This window comes from Jaculus jaculus, chromosome 1 (genome assembly GCF_020740685.1).
Source record: "Jaculus jaculus isolate mJacJac1 chromosome 1, mJacJac1.mat.Y.cur, whole genome shotgun sequence".
In the NCBI taxonomy this organism is placed as follows: domain Eukaryota; kingdom Metazoa; phylum Chordata; class Mammalia; order Rodentia; family Dipodidae; genus Jaculus; species Jaculus jaculus.
In genome coordinates this window covers 300,180,362-300,199,040 of record NC_059102.1, presented here as the reverse complement: position 1 = coordinate 300,199,040, position 18,679 = coordinate 300,180,362, and positions in this window count along the sequence as shown.

The following is an 18,679-nucleotide window of genomic DNA, read 5'->3' as shown; positions in this document are numbered from 1 at the left end:
CATTATATATTGGAAGTATGTAATTTTTTGTAGAGTTTTCATTTATTTACAGTTAAAAGAGTATATTGAATCTTAGAAGAGACATTAGGCTTTGGACATTTGAACAGTGTGGGAAATGTAAGAGTATGGTAACTTTTACATTTTAAATACATTTTGCATTATAAGATGTCTTTGGGGCTGGAGAGATGGCTTAGCAGTTAAGGCACTTGCCTGTGAAGCCTAAGGTTCCAGGTTCGATTCTCCAGGTCCCACGTAAAGCAGATGCACAAGGTAGCACATGCATCTGGAGTTCGTTTGCAGTGGCTGGAGGCCCTGGAACACCCGTTTTCTCTCTCTCTCTCTCTCTCTCTCTCTCTCTCTCTCTCTCTCATAATCAATAAATAAATAAATAATTTTTTAAATGATGTCTTTGAGCTAATGAGGGTCAGGGGTGGAATTTTAAAGTTTAAATTCAAAATATCCCCTGCAGAGCTTATGTTTGAATGCTTGGTCCTAAGCTGGTGGTACTGTTGCAAGGTTAGAGAACCCTTGAAAAGCTTCCCTGGACAAAGTGGGTCACTAGAGTAAGGCCTTAAGGATTATAATCCTTTCCTGCTTCTGGCTCCCACCTCTCTGCTTCCTAGTCACTGAGATGTGAGTCCAGCACACGGTCTTGCTATAATGGAGTCACCTACTGTCATGTTTTCCCTGTGGTGATGAACCATGTTCCCTTAAACTGTGAGCTGAAACAAATCATTCCTACTTGTCAAAAGGAATTATTATTTATGCAGTTATATATATGTGTATATATAGATATGCAAAGAAACTACTACAAGTAAATATAAGAAAATGTCTCCAAAATCATGGCACTGCCAAAGATTTCACAAAGACTATAAAATAAATCACTGAAACTCATTAAGAGTTGTATGTACGGATGGTTAAAAAATATAAACACATCACAATCTGATGGAAAATATTTATAGAACCTATATTTGAGAAAGCATTTGTACTTAGTATATATAAATAACTTCTATAAACTAATAAAAACATGGCAAACAACCCAAATCAAACACAAAGTGGATGATAGACTTGAACACACATTTCACACACAAATAATGATGAACACACAAAATAAGACATACATCATGTAGGTATATATAATAGGTATTCAAAATTATTACTTCTCAGTGAAATATATGACTATATGTGATTCTCTATTTCAAACCAACTGAAAGATAAAAATTAAAAGATAGATACAACCAAATGCTCCTGCAAATTTGGAGCAACTAGAATTGTCATATATCATTGCTATAGGAATACACAATATTTGTTTACTTTAAAAGAGCATTTGACAGCTCCTTACAAATATAATTATCTACTTACTTCATGTTCATTCCTATTCACATAAGTACAACAAAAACATACTTAAGTGGGCTAGTATATTTTTTTTAAAAATACAAAATTAAAAAGCTTCATTAATAATTGCTAAAAATTAAAACAAAAGTCTAAATGCCCGGCAGGAGAGAAAAAAGCAAGCACATCAAAATGTATTCGTTTAATGCAATGCCCTCATCAATAAAAATAAATTGAAGCTTACACTGATTTAAATAAATCTTAACATATTGCCTTAAGGAAGAAAATAGTACCTAGTATACAATTCCACTTTTATGATAAAGAACAAAAAGAGTTATGATAAAATAAGATCACTATTTGGATATAAAAATCTACTAGAACCTTCCCAATAGAACTATCTAAAAGATGTAAATGTTCTATATCTTTACTGTGATGTTTTATAACTGCCAAAAGTTCAGGAAAATAATACTTAAAACTTCCAAATCGCACATGTTGTAACTTTCAGTTCACAAAGAGTACAACTAAGGCTAGAAATATTTTGCAAAGAACTTTACATTAACATTTTCTTAGAAAATGTTTTCTTCATAATATTTGTATGTGATAAATATGGAACTTTTCATGTACTTTGAATGAAATAATAAAGTCAAACTTAGAAAAAAATCCTAGAGTACTAAGACTAGACTCTCCTAAAAAATCTCTGCCCAGCCACTGACCCCCAAGGTGGCTGTATCATCCATTACGTAGAAGTCCAGGGTCATGCTACTGACTTCATTCTATTTCTACTTCTATCACCTCAGTGAAACTGTACAAAGATGTGCAGTAAAGCTAATTGGTCATGTGACTACCTATGTAATTCATCAAATGCCTACTCCTGTACCACAAGATAGCAGTTTCATTTTGTTGTGCTACATGATTCTAGACAAGAAATATTTTCTGGACTCTCTGGGAGATCTCTCCTTATTTGAGTGTGAAATTATCTGTGGCTATTTCTGTCTTACATATTAAATGCTCTCAGCTAAAAGTTGAAGTTAAAATCTGTTATGTGTGACAAAGTTTAGTCCAATCTCATTTTATCAGTATAAAAACTGCTTTGTTCCTTAACCATTTATGCCTCTCTCTCTCTCTCTTTCTCTCTCTCTCTCTCTCTGCTGTGTGTGTGAGTGTGTGTGTATGTGTTACATAGGTCTAATAAATATTATCAGTTTTCACAGAAAATATGGGAAATTTAGAAATGAGAATAATGGCATCAAAGTGAGCCCCAAATTTCAATGGATGAAACAAATAGAATTAGCACCACTCAATTCTTCTGTTCAGTAAGTTTGAAAATTCCTCCTAAGCGTTTAATAAATAGACTATTAAAACATTCCCACCAGAAGTCTTTGTTTTTACACTATAATCTGTCTGGGTTTAAAATCAGGCAATCACACTCCATCAATTAGAATTATAGCTCTTGCATACAGGGCTCGTTACTGTGTGCCTACAAAGCCTGGGTCGTAGTACAGCACTAATCCCACGTAGCTGCCCTGCTCACATCTCAGAGCCTTAGCACAAGTTCCCTTCACAGTCATTGAAGGGAGTCCAGGTGGGAAGTGTGGGGGTGAGGTGGCTCTTTGGGAGAGTGAGGGAAGGAAGGGAACTAGCAAGAGAGGAGGAAGGGAAATGGAGAGGAGAGGGCGTGGGGGTGAGTATGCTCAAAGTACATGATATACTTGAAAGAAATTGTCTTCATTAAACTTATCACTCTGTACAATGAATATATGCCAATAATATTTTTTTCAAAATAGAAAATCTACGACAATTTTGCTCACAGGAAGGCTAATGAAAGAAGAACAGTGCTCTCAGAGGTTCCAACAGAGACCAGAAATACTGATGCCACTGCACAAAGCAGGAAAAGTGTTGAGAAAAAGCAACATTACTAATGGACTTTCAAAGGGAGCTAAAAATACTGAGGGTTACTGACTTTTGACAAAAGAAAGTGGCATGCAAATTAAATGTCCTTCCTGAATTCTGTGAGGGAGGGATAAGTGACCAGCATGCTTTTTGTCTGAATAACATGAGAGGAAATGTCATTCATTAGAATTTTACCTATCCATATGGTAGTAAGTAAATAAATTTTCATTTGGAAAATGATTTTTAATTAAATTAATGCAATGAATATAAAATGGAAAAAAAATCTTAAGAAAAATTTAGAAACTCTTATGACATCCCCATTCATTCTTTGGTTCTAGCCCAAGTCCAGAGAGAAAATTTTAAAAATATCTCATCACAATAGCTTATGATATTTGTCACCACTAATTATGGCTGTCCATACTCTCTTGTCATTGGAGCTAAGGCCCTTCCTCCAACCCAGTGTGCATCATCATTTTAGAATAATTGCAGTCTTGATGTTGACCACCAAAAGGAGAAAAGGCATATACAAACAGTAAAAGGAATGAAGGTTTCATTATCATTACAAAATCCATTACCAATCTCCTAGAACCTGTCCCCTGAACACAGTGATCACCTTTCCTTGAAAACTGTGCATGTTTAAATTTACCTTATCCTAACCTCAATAGTTTTATGCTCCTTCTCTAGATAACATCCTATATGGACTATTTTATTTTATTTAAAGATTTATTTATTTATTAGAGACAGAGAGGGAAGGAGGGAGAGAGAGAGAGAAAGAAAGAACAAGAGAGAGAGAGAATGGGCACATCAGGGCCGCTAGCCACTGCAAACGAACTCCAGATGCATGTGCCACCATGTGCATCTGGCTTATGTGGGACCTAGAGATTCGAACGTTGGTCCTTAGGCTTCACAGGCATACGCCTTAACTGCTAAGCCATCTCTCCAGGCCCAATTTTATTTTTTTAAATGCAGAATGCTATACATTTCCAACCCTAACACTGAGAGGAAAAATCCTGAGAGTAAATTTCATAGTCACCCCTGATTGCAATTTTCCTGTGTACACTTTACATTCTACAAAATTCAAATCTGTCACTGTGGCCACCGTTTTCTACACCCTCCCAGACTCCTAATTTCTCCAAAGTAGTTCAAACACTCCACCAACGGCACAGAAGTGGGTGTATGATCACATATTACAGGTCTTCCATGCTCCTCTATTGACTTTCCCCACTGACCCCAGGTCTCTGCATTCAAGGAAATTTTTCACTGTACACTCTATGAGGTCAACATGCCTCTGTGATTATTCCCTCTCTCTGCAGTGCCAAGACCAAGTCCACCTGCAGCATACCAGATAGGGGTTGATATTTGCGTTCATACCCTAACTCTGTAATCCATAGCACTTCCTGAATAACTCACCTCTTGTTTTTCCATTTTTCTTTCCCTAATAAATCTCTGAAGCATGGCTAATACTCTCATCTTCAGACCAACAGTACCTAACAGCACAGCGCTGCCATAGAAGACATCCAGTACATGCAAGTTATTTTTATAACAACTGGAAGGAGAAAGAGTGAAAATGAAATGATTTGGATGGAATGCTTGATGGCCATTCAAAATTCATACACTGAAGTTTTAACTTACCATGATGGTCTTTGGAGAAAGGAACTTTGGGTGGTCATTAGGGTTAGATAACACTATGAGGGTGGGGTCCTCATGGTGGCATTAGTATCCTTTTAAGAAAGAATAAATCAGAGGCAAGAGGCCACATGAGCATAGAAAGAAAGTGCCTGTCTGAAAGCCAGCATATGGACCCTCACCAGGAACCCAAGTTGGTGCCTTCATCTTGAGCTTTAAGAAAGCATTATAGAGTCTGGAAAGAGTTATGAGTTGAAGAGTTGTGAATGGTAAAGGCAATTCTTGCACACTTAGACAGAAGTCAGGAATGTACTGTTGGTAACTAGAGAAGACCAACCTTGTGATTAGTGGTAAAGAACTGGCTAACCTGCTTCTGGTATTCAACTGAATGGTCTTTTAGACAAAGTGTTGAAAGAACAGCATAGTGCCTCTTGATTACTTATAGTGAGGAAAGAGATAAATTGAAAAAGGAATTATGAAGCAGAGAAACAAGAACTTCAAAAGTTAGAAAAGGACAATCTTATATAAAAAAATGAGAAATCTAAATTTGAAGAGTGCTAGGGTGTGGTTGTTATCACTTGATATAACCATGAGTGTAACTCCTATAGACCTGATGGGCCATTTCAAGGGAAGCCAGAAGTAGAGATTGGATTATCCCAACAAAGTCTCCAAACAAACAAAGCTCAGAGTAAGGAAGGAAAGACTGCTGGATTTGTGGAGTTCTTTTTCTTTTTCTTTCTTTTTTCTGCATGTTTGTTTGCGTGTTGTTTTGAAGCAGAGTATCTCTCTAGCCCAGGTTGACTTGGCCCTCACTCTGAAGCCTAGTCTGTCCTAAAACTCACAGCAAGTCATGACCTTACTACCTCAGCCTCCCAAGTGCTGAGATAAAACTCATAAGCCACCTGGCCTAGCACTTCTTGGGCTCTATTAGACCAAATCACAGAGCTATTCAGCTGCAAACACAGGCTATTCCTCAAGGAAAAGAAAGACTGACCCCAAAGAATTAGATATCGTCAGGACTTCTGATCTTTCTACAGTCCTGGAGTCATGGCTATTTCTTCCCTGGTTTAAAAGAGTAGGTCTTGGGCTGGAGAGATGGCTTAGCGGTTAGGCACTTGCCTGTGAAGCCTAAGGACCCCAGTTGGAGGCTCGGTTCCCCAGGTCCCACGTTAGCCAGATGCACAAGGGGGCGCACGCGTCTGGAGTTCGTTTGCAGAGGCTGGAAGCCCTGGCATGCCCATTCTCTCTCTCTCCCTCTATCTGTCTTTCTCTCTGTGTCTGTTGCTCTCAAATAAATAAATAAATAATTAAAAATATATATATTTAAAAAAAAAGAGTAGGTCTTTCCAGGATTACCACCTGATGCTGCAGGAGTAGCTTTGTCCTCCATAGAAAGCTATACATATATATATATATAATTTTTTCCTATTCCTGTTTCCCTGGGAACACCCCTCAGTGGGACTATATTACTTACTGTGGGGTCATGAAGCCCTCAGTCTGTCCCTGTGGGATATGAAGGACATTCCTATGCCTCAGGATATTCCTATCCACTCTGTGACTCCTACAATCATTCTGCCCCTATTCCACAATGTTCCCTGAGCAATGGCAGGCCTATTGACAATCTGATTTAGTGTTGCGTTCTCTTTGTGTTTCTGCTTCAATGGGATTTGATTGATCACTGTATCTGTCACCATTGCCCTGGAGCTCATTGTCAGTTGAGGAGTAAGAGCAGTGTTCATGTTGCCACTTCCTCTGCAATTTCTCCTGAACCCTAGCAGATGTGGTAGAGGTCATCTGTCTCATGGTGGGCAGTCAGCTGTCTTTTAGTCTTATCAATGGATCTTGGTTCTCCTCTGTTTTCTCTGCCTTCTGTAAAACAAGACAGATCCACCAACCAAGTGGGAGAGCAGCTCAGGTTAAAGGAGACATGCAAAGTTATTCAAGAAACTTTTTGTGCACAGTCTCTGGCGTGGTGTTTTTTCTTAGCCCCCTGAACTGGAAAAGGCAAAACACTTATAATAACCAAACACTATAATAAACAAATGAGAAAAATAAAATAGTGAACTAGTGTCTGTGCCCATGTATATTTTTTAACCAGTCACAAGCAAACAGCCAAATATAGAGATGAGATCTGTAGTCCTCCTCTCTGCATGGGTAATTGGCTCCCTTGGTAAGCAACATTACTGACCTGACACTCATTAATGCTCTACTGTCTAAACAGAACTAGCATCATAGACAAAAGGAAAGTGAGATCCATTAATCACTATTATGTGAAGCAAAACCCACAAAGATCCTTTCCATTCTTTACTGTGAAATGTTAACTTCTTGCTTCAAATTCTGCCATATAAGACATATGTGAGGTGTGTAATATTCATGAAATCTTAAACTATGAAGAATATTAAAATTAAGAAAAACTCAGAATGGGATGAAACAATTAGGAAATACTGCAATGCCTAGTGGTATTGCAATTTCCTTACTTCCATTAGTATTTCCCTAATCCACCAAGCCAGCTATTTTACCACTGTTGGAGAGAGTTTTTCCAAATATTTCAGGGGCTCCTCCTTGCCTTCATGATTAAATCTAAACTTTTTGTAATCTTCACACTGTCCTAAGCAGGTTTTACTATCCTAGCTACAATGAATAATGATATCCTTCTCTCCTCTTCATCTTCTGATATACTTTTCTTTCTATCTTGCATACCTGTCTGCCTCCATCTATGCCCTTGTCACCCTTCAGGTATTTATTTACTTGCTTATTTATAATTCAAAAGGAGAATGTACTATAAGTTAAGAAAAAAATTAAAGCCAGGCACCATCCAGACATGATGGCATACCCCCTATAATCTCAACACTTCAAAGGTGGATGAAAGAATATTAGAAGTTCAAGATCAGCCTGGGCTACTTGAGACTCTGAGAGTGTAAGAGACTAAGAATAATAAAGAAAGAGAGAATAAGAGAGAGAGAGAGAGAGAAACTAAAATTTATAAGTGTTTGGAAAGGTCTAAGATTATAATAGCACTTTATATAGAAAGACTTCTTTGACCTCTCAAATATCTGTCAACTTTGTTTCCCATGTCCTCACAATTTGTTATGTGTTTTCCCTCTCAAAAAGTTATGGTCAGCCAGGCGTGGCGGCACTCACCTTTAATCCCAGCACTTGGGAAGCAGAAGTAGGTGGATTGCTGTGAGTTCGAGGCCACCCTGAGATTACATAGTGAATTCCAGGTCAGCCTGGGCTAGAGTGAGACCCTACCTCAAAAAAACAAAAAAAAAAAGTTATGGTCACATATCATTTACTTGCTTCTATCTTCTATAGATAAAAGCATCTATAGGGCAGAAACTTCTATAAAACCAGTATTACCTGGGCCAGCACCATAACTGCCATATAGTAGTATTCATCATATATATATACATACATATATATATATGTATATATATATATATGTGTGTGTGTATATATATATATGTGTGTGTGTATATATATATGTGTGTATATATATGTATATATATAAATAAATATATATATATATTGCTAAATGAGTGAGGTACTGGAACATACAAGTAATCATATGTCTAATGATGACCCTACATTTTTAGTTATATTTTGTTGATGTTGAAGTTCACATCTCAATATCTGATTTAACTCTTTTAATGACGCAAAGAGACAATGCAGGTGCCAATCAAACACTATTGACTTTGCATGTAATAGTCAAGTCAACATTCATTTCTCTTCCAAGTTGGTTTACTCCTGAGAACCACCTCTCCCCAGGTAACTCAGATTAATCTTGATGGGTTTGAGGTAATTGTGTTTGATTATGTTAGCCCATTTCCTTGAAAAAAAAAGTAGTATGAGGTAATTCTTGAGTATTAGTATGTTATAGGAAAGTATTGGCCACTGTCTCATAATGAGACACAGACACTTAGCCCCATGAGGTGTCCCTAGACAGCTACAACATAAAACCATGCTTCATAGCAGAGCATCACAGAGGAACCAGAGGAAAAAGTATCTTTACAACCCTCTCCATTCTCTGTCTCCCACTGGCAAGATTTTGCCCTGTAAGGAGTTACCACTGGCATGGTGCTTCTCCTAAATGCACAAGCGATCAGAGGCTCCAGCGGCTTAGCAAAATGGCACTGGTTGGCATGGAGCTGGCCCAAAGTTGTGAAGCAACAGCCTCAGCACTGCAGCATCTAAGAGATGGGAAAGAACAGGTAGACAGGTGAAAGGCAGGTGAGAAGCCACCATACTCCAAGGCCTGCAGTAAGAGCCGGCACACGGACAGTATCATGGCAGAGGAGAAATAGTGAAAAGTTCTAAGTCATTCTTACAGGCAGTGGAAAAACTCGTGGTTGAATTTTATTAATCATATCACTCAGGATGCATTTTACAATCAGCAGTGCATCTTGATCTAGTTCATAGCACTGCTCCTTTCGTGATGATAATATATCAAATAACAGGATTTCTTACAGTGAATCCTGACTTAAGAGCCTAAAGTATGGGTAGCCTTGCTTGTTTGCAGACCTCAGAGTATAACTGTGCAATGGCAGGAGTAACAGCAAGCCTTCTGAAAGGTCCAGACAAGCTAAGCTAACAGTATGAAGACAGCGAAAGAAAACTAGAAAATGAATTTATATCTTTGCTATGGCCTTTGCCCCCTCTGACTGACTAAGAAACTGAGGCTACAGAGCCAATGTAACCTGTTCAAGGTCACACAGGTCACAACAATGGAGCTGGGACTTAACCCAAGTCTTTGGTATTCTTGCCTATACAATCCCAGAATGGTGTCCAGTGACCATTACAACTGGCCTGCTGGTCTTTCCTTATATGAGACTTACAGTTTAGTGAAAGCAGATGATTGTCACATAGTTCTCCAACTTCTCACATTTTTTTTAACCTTTAATTCCATTTATTCTTTGTTTTTTAATTTTTATTAACATTTTCCATGATTATAAAATATATCCCATGGTAATTCCCTCCCTCCCCACCCCCACACTTTCCCATTTGAAATTCCATTCTCCATCATATTACCTCCCCATTACAATCATTGTAATTACATATATACAATATCAACCTATTAAGTATCCTCCTCCCTTCCTTTCTCCACCCTTTATGCCTCCTTTTCAACTTACTGGCCTCTGCTACTAAGTATTTTCATTCTCACACAGAAGCCCAGTCATCTGTAGCTAGGATTCACATATGAGAGAGAACATGTGGCACTTGGCTTTCTGGGCGTGGGTTACCTGACTTAGTATAATACTTTCCAGGTCCATCCATTTTTCTGCAAATTTCATAACTTCATTTTTCTTTACCGCTGAGTAGAACTCCATTGTATAAATGTACCACATCTTCATTATCCACTCATTTGTTGAGGGACATCTAGGCTGGTTCCATTTCCCAGCTATTATAAATTGAGCAGCAATAAACATGGTTGAGCATGTACTTCTAAGGAAATGAGATGAGTCCTTAGGATATATGCCTAGGAGTGCTATAGCTGGGTCATATGGTAGATCAATCTTTAGTTGTTTTAGGAACCTCCACACTGTTTTCCACAATGGCTGGACCAGATTGCATTCCCACCAGCAGTGCAGAAGGGTTCCTTTTTTTCCACATCCCCGCCAACATTTATGATCATTTGTTTTCATGATGGAAGCCAATCTGACAGGAGTGAGATGGAATCTCAATGTAGTTTTAATCTGCATTTCCCTGATGACTAGTGACGTAGAACATTTTTTTAGATTGCATTCCCACCAGCAGTGCAGAAGGGTTCCTTTTTTTCCACATCCCCGCCAACATTTATGATCATTTGTTTTCATGATGGAAGCCAATCTGACAGGAGTGAGATGGAATCTCAATGTAGTTTTAATCTGCATTTCCCTGATGACTAGTGACGTAGAACATTTTTTTAGATGCTTATATGCCATTTGTATTTCTTCCTCTGAGAACTCTCTATTTAGCTCCATAGCCCATTTTTTGATTGGCTTGTTTGATTCCTTATTATTTAACTTTTTGAGTTCTTTGTATATCCTAGATATTAATCCTCTATCAGATATATAGCTGGCGAAGATTTTTTCCCATTCTGTAGGTTGCCTCTTTGCTTTTTTCACTGTGTCCTTTTCGGTGCAAAATCTTTGTAATTTCATTAGGTCCCAGTGGTTAATCTGTGGTTTTATTGCCTGAGCAATTGGGGTTGTATTCAGAAAGTCTTTGCCAAGACCAATATGTTGAAGGGTTTCCCCTACTTTTTCCTCTAGCAGTTTCAAAGTTTCCGGTCTGATGTTAAGGTCTTTAATCCATTTGGACTTAATTCTTGTGCATGGCGAGAGAGAAGAATCTATTTTCATCCTTCTGCAGATATTTATCCAGTTTTCAAAACACCATTTGCTGAAGAGGCTGTCTCTTCTCCAATGAGTATTTTTGGCATTTTTATCGAATATCAGGTGGCTATAGCTACTTGGGCTTACATCTGGGTCCTCTATTCTGTTCCACTTATCTACATGTCTGTTTTTGTGCCAGTACCATGCTGTTTTTGTTACTATGCCTCTGTAGTATAGGTTAAAATCAGGTATGGTGATACCACCAGCCTCTTTTTTGTTGCTCAGTATTATTTTAGATATTCGAGGTTTTTTGTGATTCCAAATGAATTTTTGGATTGTTTTTTCTATTTCCATGAACAAAGCCTTTGGAATTTTGATAGGGATTGCATTAAATGTGTAGATTGCTTTAGGTAAGATTGCCATTTTCACGATATTGATTCTTCCAATCCAGGAACAAGGGATGTTTCTCCACTTTCTAGTGTCTTCTGCAATTTCTCGCTTGAGTGTTTTAAAGTTCTCATTGTATAGATTCTTTACTTCCTTGGTTAGGTTTATTCCAAGGTACTTTATTTTTTTTGATGCAATTGTGAATGGGAGTGATTCTCTGATTTCATCCTCTGTGTTTTTGTTGTTAGCATATATGAAGGCTACTGATTTCTGTGTATTTATTTTGTATCCTGGTACATTGCTGTAGGTTTTGATCAGCTCTAACAGCTTGCTAGTAGAGTCTTTAGGGTCCTTTATGTATAGAATCATGTCATCTGCAAATAATGATAACTTGATTTCTTCCTTTCCAATTTGTATCCCTTTTATGTGTGTCTCTTGCCTATTGCTATGGCTAAGACTTCCAAAACTATATTAAATAGAAGTGGGGACAGTGGACACCCTTGTCTTGTTCCTGATTTTAGTGGAAAAGCTTCCAGTTTTTCCCCATTTAGTAATATGTTGGCTGTAGGCTTGTCATAAATAGCCTTTATTATATTGAGATATGTTCCTTCTATTCCCATTCTCTGTAGGACTTTTATCATGAAGGGATGTTGGATTTTTGTCAAATGCTTTCTCTGCATCTAATGAGATGATCATGTGATTTTTGTCCTTCAACCCGTTTATGTAATCTATTACATTTATAGATTTGCATATGTTGAACCATCCCTGCATCTTTGGGATGAAGCCTACTTGGTCAGGGTGAATGATCTTTTTGATATACTCTTGTATTCTGTTTGCCAATATTTTGTTGAGAATTTTTGCATCTATGTTCATGAGGGAGATTGGTCTGTAATTTTCTTTTTTTGTCCTATCTTTGCCTGGTTTTGGTATCAGGGTGATGCTGGCCTCATAGAAGGAGTTTGGTAGAATTCCTTCTTTTTCTATTTCCTGGAAAAGCTTAAGAAGCAATGGTGTTAGCTCTTCCTTAAAAGTCTGGTAAAATTCAGCAGTGAATCCATCCGGGCCTGGGCTTTTTTTAGTTGGGAGATTATTGATAACTGTTCGGATCTCCATGTTTGTTATAGGTCTATTTAAGTGATTAATCTCATTTTGATTTAATTTAGGTAGGTCATATAGATCAAGGAAATCATCCATTTCTTTCAGATTTTCATACTTTGTGGAGTATATGCTTTTATAGTATGTCCCTATGATTTTTTGAATTTCTCTGGAATCTGTTGTGATGTTACCTTGTTCATCTCTGATTTTATTAATTTGTGTCTCTTCTCTCTTTCTTTTGGTCAGATTTGCTAAGGGTTTATCGATCTTGTTTATCCTTTCAAAGAACCAACTCTTTGTTTCATTAATTCTTTGGATTGTTCTTTTTGTTACTATTTCATTAATTTCTGCCCTAATCTTTATTATTTCTTCCCGTCTACTGATTTTTGGTTTCCCTTGTTCTTCTTTTTCCAAGGCTTTAAGGCGAAGCATTAGGTCGTTTACTTGCGACCTTTCTAATTTCTTAATATAGGCACTTAAGTCTATAAATTTACCTCTTAGAACTGCCTTCATTGTGTCCCAGAGATTTTGGTATGTTGTGTTCTCATTATCATTTGACTCTATAAATTTTTTTGATTTCCTTTTTGATTTCTTCATTGACCCACTCATCATTTAGTAGTGTATTGTTTAGTTTCCACGATTTTGTGTATGCTCTATAGCCTTTCTTGCTACTGATTTGTAGTTTAATTCCATTGTGGTCAGATAGAATGCAATGAATTATTTCAATTTTCCTGAATTTGTTAAGATTTGCTTTGTGTCCTAATATATGGTCTATTTTAGAGAATGTTCCATGTGCTGTTGAAAAGAATGTATATTCTGCAGCCTTTGGATGAAATGTCCTGTATATATCTGTTAGGTCCATTCCTTCTATGACCTCATTTAGTCCAAATGCCTCTCTGTTTATTCTTTCCCTGGATGACCTGTCAATTGATGAGAGTGGGGTGTTAAAGTCACCCACCACCACTGTGTTTGGTGTTATCTGTGACCTTAGTTCTAATAGTGTTTGTTTGACGAATTTGGGAGCCCCCTTGTTAGGTGCATATATGTTTAGGATTGTAATGTCCTCCTCTTGGAGTGTGCCCTTAATCAATATAAAGTGACCTTCCTTATCTTTCTTGACTAACGTCGGACTAAAGTCTACCCTGTCTGATATTAGGATAGCAACCCCTGCTTGTTTTCTAGGCCCATTTGCTTGAAACACCGTCTTCCAACCTTTCACCCTAAGATAATGTCTATCCTTTGTAGAAAGGTGAGTTTCTTGGAGACAACAAATTGTAGGATCCTGCTTTTTAACCCAGTCTGCAAATCTATGTCTTTTCGTTGGGGCATTGAGACCGTTGATATTAAGAGGTATTATTGAAAGGTGTGTATTTATGTTTGCCATTTTTGCGTGTGTGTGTGTTTCTGGTTCTACCTGTGCTCTCTTCTGTTAACTGGTATTTGAGTATAGCTTGTTTTTTCTAGGTTCCTTATATTTGTGCTTTTCCTTTTGTTCAGCATGGAGGATTCTATCAAGTATTTTCTGTAGAGCTGGTTTTGTCTTCAAATACTCCTTTAACATGCTTTTGTCATGGAATGTCTTTATTTCTCCATCTATTTGAATGGATAACTTTGCAGGATAAAGTAACCTTGGTTGACAGTTGTTATCTTTCAGGACTTGGAATATATCACTCCAAACCCTTCTGGCTTTAAAAGTTTGTGTTGAATAATCTGCTGTAATCCTGATGGGTTTGCTTTTGTAGGTAACTTGATTTTTCTCTCTAACTGCTTTCAATATTTTTTCTTTGGTGTGTGTGTTTGGAAGTTTGATTATAATATGGCGAGGAGAGGTTCTTTCTGGGTTTTGTCTGGCTGGGGTTCTAAAGGCTTCCTGTATCTGCATTGGCACCTCTTTCCCAATTTGGGGGAAATTTTCCTCTATGATTTTGTTGAAGATGCCTACTATGCCTCTGGAGTGGAGTTCTTCTCCTTCTACTATGCCCTGAATTCTTATATTGGATCTTTTCATAGTGTCCCGAATATCTTGAAATTCCCACTCATACTTTTCTATTAATTTGTCTTTCTCTTTGTTGGACTGCATTAGGTCTGCCACCTGGTCTTCTAGCTTAGATATTCTGTCCTCTCCCTCATCCATCCTACTGGTGAGATTTTCTACATAGTTTTTTATTTCATTAACTGTGTTCTTCATTGCTAGTAGTTCTGACTGGTTTTTCTTTATTATTTCTATTTCCCTATTTATGTCTTGTATTGCCTTCTTTATTTCATTAAATTGGTGTCCTGCCTCTTCTTTGATTCCTTTGATTTCCTCTTTGATTTCTTCTTTGATTGTTTTCATGTGTTCTTTGACCTCTTTGAACATATTTATAATCATTCTTTTGAATTCTTTCTCAGGCATTTCCTCTAACTCTTTCTCACTGGAGGACATTTCTGATGCATTAATACTTTTAGGTGGATTTATATCGTCTTGCTTTTTAGTGTTTCTTGTGTTATAATGTATATATTTTTGCATCTTGGATTAAGTTAATGCTTGGATTTTCTAGCTAGCTGTGTATTCTTAGCTGTATCAATTGATTTGATGTAATATATTTTCAGGGTAGGACCTTAAGGTATTAGGTGTGGCTCTTAAGACTCTCAGAGTATCTACAAAGATGTTCTTAGGGGTTGAGTTTCCCTGCTATAGGAGTATTCAAGCAGGCTGAGTGGAATAAAATACAGGTAGATTTTAAAATTTAACTAAACACTGTACACATTCAATCAAAAAACAGCCCCGAGTATGTATGCAAGAGTAGTTATTATAATGACCAGATCCTCTATCAACAAAGAGGTTTAGATTTCTGGTCTGTTGAGGGATCCAAGTCAGCTTGTGACCAAGTGAGACCCTTCCCTGGTGCAATCCCAGTTACCTTGGGTGATTTTGGTCTCAGTCAAGTTGCTGCCTGGGTCATCGGGCTGCTGTTCTGATTTCTGGAGCTGGGCACTTGCTTTTCCTACGGGGCAAACTGAGCCGCTGCTGCTGCCACTGCTGCTGCTGTAGCTGCCACTGCTGAAGCCACCACTGCTGCTGAAGCTGCTGCTGCTGTGTCCACTGCCGCTGCTCCCCCTGAAGCTGCTGCTGCGGGATCTGCTGTTGCTGCCGCTCCTGGGTCTGCTGCTGCTGGGGCCGCTGGTACCGGTGCTGGAGCCGCTGATGTTGCTCCCGAACTCTGCTCCTGCTTGGGTCCCGTTGTCAGCCCAAGTTGGCGTGGCCGGGTCCCGGGCCGCTGCTCTGTTTGCTGGAGCTGGGTTCAGGCAGTGGGGAGGGGAGGGGAGGGAGCCGCGGCTGCTCTGGTTGTCTCACTGCTCCACGTGTTCTTCTACCTCGCGGTCTGCTCCTCCGCTGCTTGCTGCCTCTCTCCCCTCATGTTTCCCATGTTGCGGAGAGCGCGGTGTGAGGGGAAAATCCCGCACCTGGCTTTTCCTGCGGCTCGAGCCGAGCCTGGCGGCTTTCTGGTGCGCCGTGGTGGTTGGCCGAGCTGCCGGAGCCACTTTTCCTGCCTGTGCAGGCTCTGGATGCTCTATAACTCTTCTACTTCTCCGCTGCCGCTTCAATTTCCTATACACCTCACTTTTTAGTAAAAGTGTGTATTTTGCTGAGTTTTTTTGGTCTTTTTCCCCCCTAGGCTGCTTTGGCATGGTACCTACGCCGCCATCTTAACCAGAAGTCCAATTCCATTTATCCTCACATTTTTATAAAGCTGGATGGAAAAATAGTGAAGAGTTCTAGCCCACTAAGGATTTCTTTTTAAAAATATTTTATTTTAATTTATTTGAGAGAGAGAGACAAATACAGAAATAGGTAGGTAGAGAGAGAGAGAGAGAGAATGGGCACAACAGGGCCTCCAGCCATTGCAAACGAACTCTAGATGCATGAGCCCCCTTGTGCATCTGGCTTACATGGGTCCCTAGGAGTCAAACTTGGGTCCTCCGGCTTTGCAGGCAAGTGAATTAACCACTAAGCCATCTCTCCAGCCACCATTGAGTACTTCTTATGAGGACAGTACAGACTGTGGGCTCTTTGGCCAGTCTTTTAAAGTTTGATATGTGGTGAGCAATGCCATCTTTATTCAAAATGTTTTGTCATCTTCAAAACCAAACCAGTGGCTGTGTGCAGCTGTGTTACTCAAGCAATGAACAACTAGTTTATCAGGCACCCACTCACAAAAGACCCACACCAGACAGTTTGTGCAGCCAAGCATCATCTCTTTCATGGCTGCACAGCCTAGTCAGCCCCAAACATGTCCATGGTCATGTTCATAGCTGCTCAGTGACATTACTTCAAACAACCCTATGTTGTTTTATATTGACTGGATTTTTCTCAGTCTATTTTTAAATACTGTGGCCCAGGAAAATTATTAAATGCCAAGGGGAGTTTAAAAAGTCAGGAAACAATGGTTCTATTATAACGCAGGCCCATTGTTATAAGCCTTAATTGCTGTTATGTCAGGCAGAAGAATAGAAACCCAAATGATACAAAGAAATCAAGAATAAAGCAACCTAATAACTGGTAGATCATGGCTCAATTGAGAATATGGCCAAGGGGAAAAAAAGAACCAGGGCATGGGAACACTCTAAAGAACAAGGCAGCTATTTTCTGTGGGTGGCCCCAGTTTAAGTCTGTGGCTGGCTGTGAAAACCTTGATGCCATTTCCCACTTTCTCCAAAGGAGGCTGAGGGGTTTGCCATGTCAGGAGCACCTGGTAGCCACATGTATATAAGACAACATCCCAGTGTGGATAAAGAACACTCTCTGTACAAGTGAGCACCTGAGTTCAGATCTCCAGAACCTATGTAAAGCCAGATTCTGTAACATAAACATCTGTAATCCCAGTACACATAGACAGGAGAATCAACTGGAAGATTACAGGCCAGTTAGCCTGGTGAATGTAAGAGTGAACAATGAGAGACCTCCCCTTACAAGATGTAAGGTGAGAACTGACCTCAGGAGCAATCCCCCTACTGCCACATGTAAATCATTCCCCAATCCAGATAGCAACCAATACCTTTTCTCTCTTTACATTTAGTATCGTGACACGCCTGTAGTGCTTCCTTTCACTGGGAAAGGGAAAATGGCATGCAGTTAGGGGTCACCTTCCAATGACTGGAAGAGGGTAGAAATTAAGCCAATGACTTTTTGTCTTTATATTCTGAATAGGTATTCTTAAGGAAGTCTTACTTAGAGAACCAAGGCTATCCAGTGCCAATTTCTCTGCCCCTATTATTCTTCTCTCTCAAGCAGGGACCTGGAACTGAGATAGGGCAGGTGCATTAGCCTTATCTTACTTTTCGTGAGTTCTCCAGTGTTGCAGAATTGAGCAAATATTTGTGCACTTATAAAGGGCAGTACAAGCCACCTGCCAGAAGGTTCATAGAATCTGGTCTTCATGGGAGATGGATAGCAGGGTTTGGTTCATTATGTACTAAGCAGAACCAAGGGGCAAAGAGCAAGCATATGATAGTGACTGTAAGTGCACCTAGGGTCTTTTGCTGGATAGGAACTGCCACGTGAAAGAATAGATTAGCCCTGCTTTTCTACCAGCCTCCTCATGAAGTAATCACTTAAATGGGTTCTCAGAGTTCAAGGGAATTGTAAAACCAGCAGTAATAAGAGAAACACCTTGAATTTTCTTCCAAGGCACTCCGAGGGCTTTGCAGACATTATTAAACTGACTAGCCATCCTAGACCCCTGAGCTTCTATCCCCCCAACAAAGATATCAGCCTCATGAGAAAGAAAATCTGCTCTTACAAACAAAGAAAAAGAAATATGTACAATCTGAGACTTGCCATGTGTAGTTCCTGCAACTTTCAGAACCCAGTCCATCCATTTGCACTTCAGTATTTTAGAGTTCCCATTCTAGGAATTTAGAAGACCTCCAAGATCCTTCTGTGCAAAGAAAGCCTGTGGAGGTCAAATGGAATGGCAGCCTTCTCTTTTCCCACGTCTGCTCCCCACAGCTCTGAAGACATACACCCTTGGGTAGCTTTGCGCTATTTTGGG